Source organism: Elaeis guineensis, chromosome 1 (assembly GCF_000442705.2).
Source record: "Elaeis guineensis isolate ETL-2024a chromosome 1, EG11, whole genome shotgun sequence".
Classification (NCBI taxonomy): Eukaryota; Viridiplantae; Streptophyta; class Magnoliopsida; order Arecales; family Arecaceae; genus Elaeis; species Elaeis guineensis.
Genome location: NC_025993.2, coordinates 148358025 through 148371253, shown reverse-complemented (window position 1 = coordinate 148371253; position 13229 = coordinate 148358025).

Below are 13229 nucleotides of genomic sequence, written 5' to 3'. Positions count from 1 at the left end.
CTGCATTTGATATTATACCATGAACGAATGGCTATCATTTTTTTAGCAGGAGAAAAGAAGTTTCACGATGTCTGATAAGGAGAAGGGTTCTGCGAGGGTTTCGGGGGTTCATCACCGGAGAAGCAGGGAAATCAAGCGATCTTCAACACTAATCGATCGGTCGATCAAGGAGATTCAGCCCGAAGCATTGCTGGAAGTTTGGATGGTTTAGGTAAGGGAGTCTTTTCACTGAAAAGGACATCTGAGGTTAATCAAAGTGCTTCATCGGCTCGTTATGGAAGAGGTGTATGATCTTAGAGAAATAATATCTCATTAGCTCGATCGTGGGCGAATGTGGTTCAGGGTGCCGTTGATGGTTTAAATGAGAAACATCACGAGCATCTCTGATGAACATAGAAGCCTTGGAAGAGATGTTTTCGAAGGTTGTGGTAGTCTCAAATGAGTATTATATGTATGTCCTAAAGCCAATACGGCTGGCACATTGTAATAAATTCAGGACATAATTTTGTACTTAATATATTGATTTGATCAATAAAAGGATAAGTTTAATTTTTATTCAAGAGTGATGTTCCTTGAATCATCCATGAAATTAATATTCGATACATATTCTTAAGATATTGATAATTAGAGGCATGTATAATTAATTTTTAAATACTCTCGATCATAGAATCATCATGAAGATGGTAATCGATCTAGATAGATTGGCCCATAGATTGCTTTCTTTTAGATAGACGAGTCTCTGATCTATAGTATAGAGATACTGAGCGATGAGTGTGGGTAGTTGTTAGAGAATAACTAGTACTGAGCGTGACCATACGAGAGATCACTTGAATTTTTAATTAATCGTCAGTGATCATCTCGATGCTATAGTTATATGAATGATCTTTTGACTTACGATGGTATGACTGCTCACAGTGAGACTGTTGGAGTTTGACTGATACATAAATATGACCTCATTGAGACCTTATAGTAGATATTAACGATGGTCCACTGTAGGAGTAGGATACGCATCTAAATAAAATCTATCAATATTGATAAAGAGTAGTCCTATGAGATTTGAGAGACTAAGTCTGAGAGTCTGTGGCCACAGTAGTGTGATTAATAAAAAATTTTTTCATGAGGATCATAATTGAACTTGAGCTAATCAAATCTATCATATAACTGATGATGAGGTTTGATGATTTATCAATGACCTACTATCTAGTCGGAACTCACAATAAAAAGACTGAATCACATATAAACTACATCTTGAGGTTCTTTTTCAGTTCTACTGGGTTGCCAATACATACTGCTAGATGTCATTGATAGATTGTGAGAGCTCACTAGGATTGCTGAGGATCGACAATCTTTGATGAATTAGAGTGGAATCATTCCGAACCATTGAAAAGAGTTTCAATGATATTATGATAAAGATCATTGTACATCTCACTACTAGATAGAATTGAATCTATGGGATCATTCAATAAAGAAATTAGATTTAAAATAGATAATTGAGCTTATGAAGTCTCAATTGGATTTAGAGAAATTCTATTGAATTCAGAGTAACTTTACTAGCATATGATTGAACCCAATCTCTTTGCACTTGAATTTCTTATTTGATAAGATTAATTCAAGTTAATTATCTTCTAATAAGCTAAATAAATTAGATTAATTAAACTCTAATTATTTGATAATTAGAATTTTGGATCATATGCATTAAGGGTTCAAACTTTTAATCAATTTTCTAGATTATTTGCATGGGGTGCCACTTGATTTGATCAAGTTGGGTGTGCCCACTTAAAAGAAGATATGTGGGACCAGCATGGGGCATCCCCTAGGCCCCATATGGCATGTAAAAAAGTAGGTGCAAAGGCTCCAATAGTTGATGCTTAATGGATCTCCTAAAAGAAGTCAAATATCTAAGGCTATAAGGATTCCTAATACAAGTAAGATTTGTATTAAGGAGCTATTTGATTTTGAATAGGATTCAAATCTTTTACTTATTTAAAGAGATCTTTTCTAAGGCTCTTTACATTAAAATTTAGTAGCCCAATGCCTCCTAAGAGTCCCCATGCCTCTCCCTCTCTCTTCTCCCTTCTAATTCCAACGCCCAAAGGTTGGGCATCCTCCATCTCCATGCCCAAGAGGAGCTTGGGCGTCCCTCTTTGCTTGTTGATTTTCAGATCTTGGTTGCTTCATAATCAAGAAAAGAAAGCACAAGAAGAAGAAAAAAAAGATTAAAAAAAAGATCAAAGAATTAATCACGATCCAAGCTTCATTCAGATTTGCAGGATGATTATTCTTGGAGAAGAAAGATCAACACCAAAGAGGACTGTTCCAGACTAATCCTGAGTGGATACGCATAAAGATTGAGCACTTACATAGCTAAGAAAGAATCTACTCTCTTTAGATCCAAATTTGAAGAAAGACATTATGAAACAGGTATGTGATTCAATCACATATTTAATTTCAGTATAAAATTCAGCATATGTTCAATTTAAGCATATGAAGTAGATCTTGTGTTTTATATTTTATGCATACATAATTTAAATTAAAAAATATTTTAATCTTCTATTTCACTATATTGTTTAGAAAAAAATTTTGAAATACACATGCATGTCTAGGTAAAATTTCAATAGTAGTATGAGAGCCACATATTTCATATACATGAAAGTGACATACATATTTTTGAAAAAAATTTAAAATCTAATTTTTTTTGATACATGAGATGTATAATAATTATTTTAAATTTAAATTTATTTTATATTTAATTTTTAGATATATATTCAAAATGTGAAGGCATATATAGATCTGAAATTTATTCTAAATAGATTATTAGTTCATGTATATATGATATATAGATTCATGTATAAATCTGAAAATTATTTTGACATAATTTATGATTCATATATGAGATGTATGATTGTATATTAGGTCTAAAAATTAGTTTCAATATAATTTATGATTTGAATATGTGATGTATGATATCATATTAAGATTTGAATTTTATTTAATCTAAATTTTATATACATATATGAGATATATGCTTCTATGTTTAATCTAAAAATTAGTTTTATGATTTAAAATTTAGCTTTTATGTAAAAAATTTAGATCTAAAAATTAGTTTTGGAATCTAAATTTATGTTTATGCATGAAGATTTTGATTATGGATAAATCAAAAATTAGGTCATGTAATTAGATTGCATCTAAGATTTTTGATTTGAACATAATGGATCTAATTCATTAAGTAATTGATCAAATTGAATCGAGTATTGATTAAATTAGATCAATTAAGTTTAAGATCATACAATTATTGTTGATCAAATCGATTAAATCTCATATATAGAATCGATTAACCTAAGGACCTAATTCAACTCGATAGCTTGGGTCTGATTCACTTAAGCTAATCTATTTAAACTAATTAATCTATTGATGTCTAAGTTAAGTAATTGAGAGGTAGTTATTTAATTAATTTTATTCACTGATCTGGTCAATTTATTGATGTCTAAGGAAAGCAACGAGGGGACCCCATCGATCTCTACTTATCTGATCAATTTAGAAGATTGAGTCTTGAACAAGGTTGCTTGGCAGTTTGATTTAGTTTATACCAATTAAATTGGTCATATGATGACTAATTAGATGAGACCTAAATCTAAATCTTTTCATAAATATTAGATCCAAAGGTCTTCTACCGTTGTAAATGTGTGGGTGTGGTACTGGTGTTAATTACTCTCGGTTGGTCATAGTGGTTCAATTACACCAAAACATGTAACTACTCTATTAGCAAAGAGTTACTCTAAGATAAGGATAGGGTTGGGCTCAATAACTATTAGGTGAGGGATCCAATGACGGCCTTGTACCTGCTTATGAATGGTGGGTTAGATATAACTAAAGAGTATGATCAATAACTATTAGATGAGCCCACATAACTAGAGATTAAGTCACTGCAATATGCTTAGAGAAGCATCTAGGCAAAGAGTTATCCACGCATTGGTGTTTATATTATCAATAACTGTTAGGTGGGTATATGGCATCGGTGGGACCGTGGCACCCACTAGAAATCTAGTTGTCACGTTAGAATTTTTGTTTTCCATCTGGAGAGTGGAGGGATCCAAAAAAATAGTGGGAGTTATTATTTGCCTCTTAAAGTTTCTAAAGCAAATATATAAATTTAAAGTACAAAAGTCTAACTTGAATATCTACTCTCACAGTTAAACCATGTCAGCTTCAAATCCTCTAGCTCGCATTTTGAGTCCAATCGTTTAACTAGAATCAATTATAAAGACTGGCTTAGAAATCTTAGAATTGTCCTGATTTTAAAAAATTAGGTCATGTACTTGATCAAGACCCCTGGTATTACCGAACCATCCTATACTGAGCAAGGAACATCATATAAAAAGTAGACGGATGAAGACAGTTGGGTTAAGTGCTATGTGCTAGCTTCCATAATAAATAAGTTGTAAAGCCAGCATAAGCATATGTTCACTGTCAGGACTATGATGCTCACCTACAAGAGTTGTATGGTAAATAGAGCCGCACAGTGCGCTTCGAAGTGTCTAAAAAGTTTTTAATCTGAAGATGCATGAAGGAAGTCAGTTATGAGCACTGTATGACAGTGATCAAGAACATTGAGGAGTTTGGAAAGCTTAGGCTTGATATGTAAAAGGATTGCAGATGGATTTGATCCTTCAATCCCTTACGAGTTCATATAGTCAATTTAATGTAATTTTTATATGAACAAACTTGATTGTACCATATCCAAACTGGTCAATATATTGGTCACTATTGAGAAAATTTTGAAGAGTTCAGGATACTGTTCTTACTATGGAGCGGACTTCTTCATCTAAGAGAAAGTCTGGTTGGAAGAAGAATAGTAAACCCATGAAAAAGCAGAAGAAAGAGAGCAAGCCAAAAAAGGATGTTCTTAAGAAGGTTGAAGCAAAGAAAAAGTTTCTACTGTGATACTGAAGGTATTGGAGGAGGAACTGTCACTCTACCTAGAGAGTTTGAAGACCAAAAAGGATGATAAACCTTTAGAAGGTATGCTCGTAATTGAATCTAACTTATGGTTTCTTCTACTTCTAGTTGGGTATTAGATTCTGATTCGAGTACTCATATATATACTTCAATATAGGATCTAATAAAAGTACGAGATTGAGAAAAATACATGATCTTTTGATCGATAATGAAGCAAAATTACTGCAGAAGTCATTGGCACTTATCCTCTTCGATTATCGTCAGAGTTTAGATTAGATTTGAGACTATTATATTATTTTTATAGCTAGTTAAAATTTAATTTTTGTGTCTATGCTTGCACAGGATGATTTTGATTTTAATTTTAATAAAAATTTTATTCTATTTATTTATAAAATAAATTAGTTGCACGTGATCTTTTAATTGACAGTCTTTATTACTTGCATATTGATGCGAACGTGAATCTAAACGAGCAAGTAGTGAGTGCCGTGGTCAAAATAGACCTAGAGATAAATTAACCAAAAGTACTTATGGCATCATAGACTAACCATATTAGAGAGGATAGGATAAACAAACTGAAAGAGATGGAATCTTTGGCTCTTTTGATTCAGAATCGTACCCAGCTTGTGAATCTTATCTTCGAAAAAAATGATTAAGTTATCCTGTGTAGGATTTGAGGAAAGGGCCATCGAGTTACTTACCTGGTACATACTGATGTGTATGGACTATTTGATGTGCAGACAAAGATGGTTATAGCTACTTCATCATCTTTACAGATAATTTGTCATGGTACGGATATATGTATCTAATAAAACATAAGTCTCAAGCCTTTAAAAAGTTAAAAAATTTAAAAATAAAGTAGAAAAATAAATAGATAAATCATTAAGGTTCTTCGATTTGATCGAGGAGGTGAATACTTTAGTCAAAAATTTTTAAGATATCTTAAGATAATGCATAGTCTCTCAATAGACTCTTCTGGAACACCTTAGCTTAACGAGATATCGAAAGGAGAATAAGATCCTATTAGATATGGTCAGGTCTATGATGAGCTTCACTGATTTATCTTTATATCTTTGAGGATATGTCTTATTCACAGTAATTCATCTATTGAATAAAATTTCATCAAAATCTGTTCCTACCACACCATATGAGATATGGTATGATAAGAAGTTGAGTCTAGATTATCTTAAGACTTGAGATATCGATCTATGTCAAGAGATAGATGACTGATAAATTAGAGGATAGATCTATAATAGCTCATTTTATTGGGTATCCAAAAGAATCAATAAGATACTACTTCTACTTTCATAAGATCACAATATAATTGTGGGTCGGAACGTCATTTTTTTAGAAAAATAGTTTATCTAAGATAGTGACAGTGGGAGGTTAGTTGAGCTTGAAGAGAAGATCTCTGAAGAGTAAAGAGCTATGGATCCTCAAAAATTATTATTCATGAGCCAGTAATTGATGTTCTCTACTTGTAGATCTGCAAGATCTCGACTCTAGAAGGTATAGATTGCTTATGAGAATAAAAATATTTTATGGAGATAAGATATGTGATAATTAATTTTGACGAGGCAATGTCTGACATGATTTGAAAATTAATATAATGAAGTCAGAAAAATCAATGATTGAATAAGTATGGATATGATATATAAGTAAATAATTATAAAAAAAAAAAGATGGAAGATAGAAATAAAATAGTATAAAAATTATAGTCAAGAAGCATAGACATCAAAAATTTCTCGTAGCATGTTAAATCATTCACTTGTTGATGTTGCAGCTTATTATGATTATGAAATTTGTAGATAGATGTGAAAACTATTTTTTTGAATAGATATCTGGAGAAGATATTTATATGGAGTAGCCTTTGAATTTTTAATCTGGTGATGGTAATCATTGAGTCTGCAAGCTGCAAAGTTTATATATAGACTAAAGCAAATTTTTCGGTGTTGGAATCTTCATTTTGATGATGCGATCAAATTATTTGATTTTATCAAGAATGTAGAGGAACTTTGTATATACAAGAGGATCAATGGGAGTGTAATAAATTTTTCATATTGTACATAGATGATATTCTTTCATTGGGAATGATTTTCTCATACTGATTTTTGTCAAAAGATGGTTGTCCAAAAATTCTTCTTGAAAAATCTAGAGAAAGCATCCTATATTCTTGGAATAAAGGTCTATAGGAATAGATCTAAAATGATGCTAGGCCTATTAAAAGCTGTACATAGAGAAAGTGCTGAAGAGATTCAGCATGAAAATTCTAAAAGAGGACTCTTACCTATTAGGCATGGTATTCATCTTTCAAGATGATGTATCCAACCACATCAAGGAAGATTAGCGTATGAGTAGATTCTTATGCCTCGATCATAGGAGCCTCATATATGCCATACTGGTATTCAATCTTATATTATCTTTGCTGTAAGTGTCACAAGTAGGTATCAGTTGAATCCAGACGAGAAGTATTAGATAACTATGAAAAATATCTTTAAGTACTTAAGAAGAACTAAAATTTCTTCTTGATCTTTACAAAGGTTCTGAGTTGTGAGTCAAGTGATATATGATTCAGACTCATATTTAATCCTGATGATAGAAATCTATATCAGGATATATGTTTGTATCAATGGTGATACAGTCAGCTGAAAAAATTTCAAGCAACCATCATAGTGGATTCAACCATAGAAGCTGAATATATCGCTGCTTCGGATGCTACAAAGGAAAGCTTCTCATTCAAGAAGTTCATCACGGAGCTTGAGGTTATGACATCGGATGCCATATCACTTTATTATGACAACAATAGAGCATAGTACTTGCTAAGGAGTCGAGGTCACATCAGAAATCAAAGCACATCAAGTGACGGTTCCATATCATATGCGACTATCTCAAAAAAAATATATCGAGATGCGAAGAGTAGATTTCACGGACAATATGGCAAATTCACTAACAAAATAATTGAGCCAGCAAAGATGAAAGTCCACCTTGAGAAGATGGGACTTAAATTAGTGGCCAATTGACTTTAGTTCAAGTGAAAGATTATTAGATGTATGTCCTAAAATCAATATAGCTGACACATTGCAATAAATATAGGACATAATTTTATACTTAATATATTGATTTGATCAATAAAAAGATAAGTTTAATTTTCATTCAAAGTGATGTATCATTGAATCATCCATAGAATTAATACTTTGATATATATTCTTAAGGTGTTAAAATTAGAGGCATGTATAATTAATTTTAAATATTTCGATCATAGTATCATCATAAGGATGGTGATCGATCGGATAGATCGACGTACAGTTCACTTTCTTCTAGATAGATAAATCTCTGGCTACAGTGTAGAGACACTGAGCGACGAGTGTGAGTAGTTGTTAGAGAACAACTAGTACTGAGCATAACCATATGAGAGATCAATTGGATTTCTAATTAATTGTTAGTGATTGTCTCGATGCTATAGTTGTGGAATGGTCCTTTGACTGCGATGGTATGATTGCTCGTAATGAGGCTGCTGGAGTTTGATTGACACATAAACATGACCTCATTGAGATCTTGTAGTAGATGTTGATGATAGTTAGTTCACTGTAGGAGTAAATGCCTATCTAGATAGAATATATTGATCTTGATAGAGAAAGTAGTCCTATAGGATTTGAGAGGTTAAGTCCGAGAGTCTGTGGCCATAGTAGTGTGATTAATGAAAAGAGTTTCAATGAGGATTATAATTGAACTGGAGCTAATCAAACTATCATATAACTAATGATGAGGTTTGATGATTTATCCATGACCTGCCATCTAATCGGACTCACGATAGAGAGATTGAATCACATATGAACTATACCTTGAGATTCTTTTTTGATTCTACTGGATTGCTACTATACACTGCTAGTATCACTGGTGGATTGTGAGAGTTCACTAGGATTGCTCAGGATTACAATCCTTGCTGATTAGAGTGGAATCGTTTCAATCTATTGAAAAGAAGTTCAATGATACTATGATAAAGATCATTGTATATCTCATTATCAGACAGAATTGAACTTATGAGGTCACACAATAAAAGGATTAGATCTGAAATAGGCGATTGGACTTATGATGTCTTAATTGGGTTTAGAGAAACTATATTTGGTTCAGGATAACTTTGCTAGCATATGGTTGAATTTAATTTTTTTTTGTATTTAAATTTTTTATTTGATAAGATTAATTTAATTATTTACTAATAACCTAAATGAATTAAATTCATTGGGTTTCAATTGTTGGATGCCTAGATTTTGGATCATATACATTAAGGGTTCAAATCCTTAATCAATTTTTTAGATTGATTGCATGGGACACCACTTGATTTGATCAAGTTGGGTATGCCTACTTAAAAGAGGGCATGTGGGATTAGCATGGGCGTCCCCTAAGCCCCATGTGGTATGTGAAAAAGTAGGTGCAAAGCTCTAATAGTTGACGTCTAATGGATCTCCTAAAGAGAGTCAAATATCTAAGACTACGAGGATTCTTAATGCAAGTAGGACTTGTATTAAGAGGTATTTGATTTTGAATAGGATTTAAACTTTTTTTCTATTTAAAGAGACTTTTTTAAGGCTCTTTACATTCGAATTCCAGCAGCCCCCATGCCTCTCCCTCTCTCTTTTTCCTTCTAGTTCCAATGCTAGAGGTTGGGCATCCTCCATCTCTACGCCCAAGAGAGCTTGAGCATCTCTTTTTGCTTACTGATTTTCAGATCTTAGTTACTTCATAATCAAGAGAAGAAGAGCAAGAGAAGAAGAAAAAAAAAGATCAAGAAAAAGATCAAAAATTGATCATGATCTAAGCTTCGTTTAGATTCGCAGGGTAATTATTTTGGAGAAGAAAGATCAGCACCAAAGAAGGCTGTTCTAGACTGATCCTGAGTGGATACCCATAGAGTTTGGATACTTGCGTGGCTAAGAAAGAACCTACTCTCTTCTAGATCTAGATTTGAAGAAAGAAATTATGAAACAGATATGTGATTTGATCACATATTTAATTTCAGCATAAAATTTAACATATATTAATTTCATTATATAAAGTAGATCCTTGTATTTATATTTTATACATGTATGATTTAGATTAAAAGATATTTTAATCTTCTATTTCATTGCATTGTTGAAAAAAAAATTAGAACATACATGCATGTCCTAGGTGAAATTCCAACAACGAGGAAGTTGAGGGGGATTATGGCTGTGGAAGAATGCTCTTCTTGGAAAGTTTTGGGGGTGAGGATTTTCATTAGAGTTTGTACAGCGGGAGCTCAAACTCAGATGGAATATTACTGGGGAGTTTCGTGTATCATCATGGATGGAAGGGATTTTGGTCTTCTCTTTCCCTGATGAGCTTCTCGACTGAGAGTTTTGGAAAAAGGGTCATGGTCTTTGGCAGGCCAGCTATTATCGTTGGAGCCGTGGAAACCTAACTTCAAGCCGGGTAAAGATATGTTTCGAAAGATAAAGATTTGGCTTTGTTTGTCGAATTGCCATTAGAACTTGGGGCAAGGAGAGTATCCTGAAGATTATTGCGATGGTGAGTAGACCTTTATTCTTGGATGACTAGACGACCTCCACACGCACTTAGGTTTTGCTAGAGCTTGTGTTGAGTTGGACATGTTAAGGAGCTATGTTGGATGTTAGGGTTTGTGTCAAAGAAACTACAAAATGACAAGAGTTCATCTATGAAGATTTGCATGATGTGCTATTGCTGTGGGCAATTAGGAGCTCTTAAGGAGCTCTACAAATGTCAAAGAGTGAAAGAGGGTGGCTTATGTTGGGGCCTTGGATCATGATGACTCATGTTCTGCTAGCACCTGTTTTATCAACTCCTACTAATAGTAATGGTTCTATGCTATCATCTCAAGGTGCAGCTAAGATAGAGACTGACAAGAAGTTCCAGTGGGTGGCCCCTAAGCATGCAATGAAGATGGCTTCTGGATGGGAATGGGCCTCCTGATACTTCATCCTTTGTGTCGAATCAAGGTTTGCTCCTTTATCACTGTCTGACACTAATGTTTTGGAGAGTATGCAGATGATGGATTGTACTTTTATGTTTACATCCAAGGAGGTTGGTCAACTGCTAAGGGTGTCAAAGACAAGCGGAAGCAGTCTCCACCAAAAGAGAAGGGCTTGATGCCTTCTAGATCTAAATCTCCAAAACAAAAGATTCTGGTGGTTGAAGAACATACTGTTCATCTCGAGCTAAGTCTAGTAGTTCTCAGCTTGTGCATCATTTACTCCAAAGAATCTCTGTGGATAAAGCTTTTTCTTCACACATTGAGGGTAATGCATTTCAGATCACTCTTCTATCTTTAATCGAATTAAACATGCTATACAAGGTTCTTTAAATCATGAGGGCTAGTTGGAGTCTGTGGGAGGTGAGTTAGTTGAGAAAGGAAAAGTAGTGAAAATTAGGTCGCAGAGACTGTGAGGGGGCGAAGGTCAATCATCATAACTAATGTTATGAAGATTTTATCATGGATTATAGAGGAGCAGCAAAGCCCTCTTTTGTTAATTATATAAAGATCTTTTACGTAAACATCATCCTGATGTGTGTTGTTTTTTGGAGACAGTCTTTTGAAGGAGGTGTTGCCACTATTGGTCGGATTATGGCTCATGTTTGCATGTGTATATGGTGCCTGCTGAAGGGTTATCAGAGGTATCATCATTCTGCAGAAAAGTTTGGGGGAGGTACAATTCACCTATGTTGATAGGTAAATTATTTTTGGATTGATATCCTGTCCTAATTGGAGCCATGGGTATTTTGTGTTGTATGCGAGTACCTCGAGTATTCGTCATTGGATGATTTAGAATCAAGTCAAACGGTTCAGGATATAGGCCTTGATTTGGTATTAATTGGGGATTTTAATTGTCTTCTGCAAGCTGAAGATAAATATGGAGGGAAGCCATTTAGGGTGTCCAAAGATGTTTGGGAGTTCAGGGCCTTTATAAACCAAACAGCTCGATTGATCTAGGCTTTCAGGGGCCTTCCTTCACTTGGTGTAATAATCAGTTGGGACAAGCTCGAGTGTGGGAGCAGATTGATAGGGTGTTTGCCTTCCTGACTGGTTGAGCAAATATCCTGAATCAATTGTTTTCATCTTACTTGATTCGCCTGGATCATTGTCCATTGTTGCTTACTGTGAGAGTCATCGGCCTATTGGTCTCAAACCTTTTAAATTTGAGAAATTTTGTCTATCTCAGAGGGAGGTTCATGAGGTAGTTAAATAGAGTTAGATATGTTCGTCCAATCCTAATCTGTGGTTCGTTTGTCATTTCTATTTACAAAGACAAAGAAGGCTCTTCGAAGATGGAATAATACAAATATTGGAAATATTTTTCGAAATGGTGAAGAGCTTTACAGATAAATTCATGCACTTTAGGTTTTGGAATCAAATGAGGTGCCCTTGATCATGTTGACCATTGCCGTTTACTTACCTTGTTGAGGGCCTATAATCATAATCTATATCTTCAGGAAGTCTTTTGGTATCAGAAATCTAGAATACTTTGGATGAAGGAGGGTGACACAAACACTGCTTTCTTTCACCGCTCCATGCTCCTAAAATGTCGTAAAAATCATATAGGTCTTCTATTAAATGATCAAGGTCGACCTATACATGAGCAAAATGATATCATGTAGCATATGTTGTCTCACTTCCAATCAAGGTGGTTGGTTGCCGCAATGGATGAGTCTATATCTCTTCCCCTTTTGACTATTCTTTGTCTACGTAGCAGAACCAGTCTCTAATTAAATGGTGGATGATGAAGAGATAATTAGAGTTGTTCAAGACATTAATTCTGATAAAGCTCTGGATCCAGATGGTTTATCGACAATATTTTTTAAGGAATTCTGGTCTATTATTGGCCTTGATGTCATTCAAGCTGTTAAATACTTCTTTACTTATTCGGTTTTGCCTGTTAAATGGAAGAAGACTTTTATAGCCCATTACCTAAAGTGTCAAATCTTCGTCGGGTGCATGAATTTCGGCCTAATAGTCTATGTAATGCTATATATAAAGTAATCACTAAAGTCTTGGTTAATAGATTACAACCAGTACTGCCATCTCTTGTCTCATTAGAGCAAGGTGCTTTTATATCAGGAAGGAATATTTTTGGAAACATATTGCTTGCACAGAGGTCTTTCACTCATTAGACAGGGCTAAACCTTCTAAAAGTTTATCGCTTTGAAGATAGACATGGAAAAAGCATATGATCGTGTTCAGTAGCCATTCTTGCATAAGGTGTTACATAACTATGGTTTTTCTG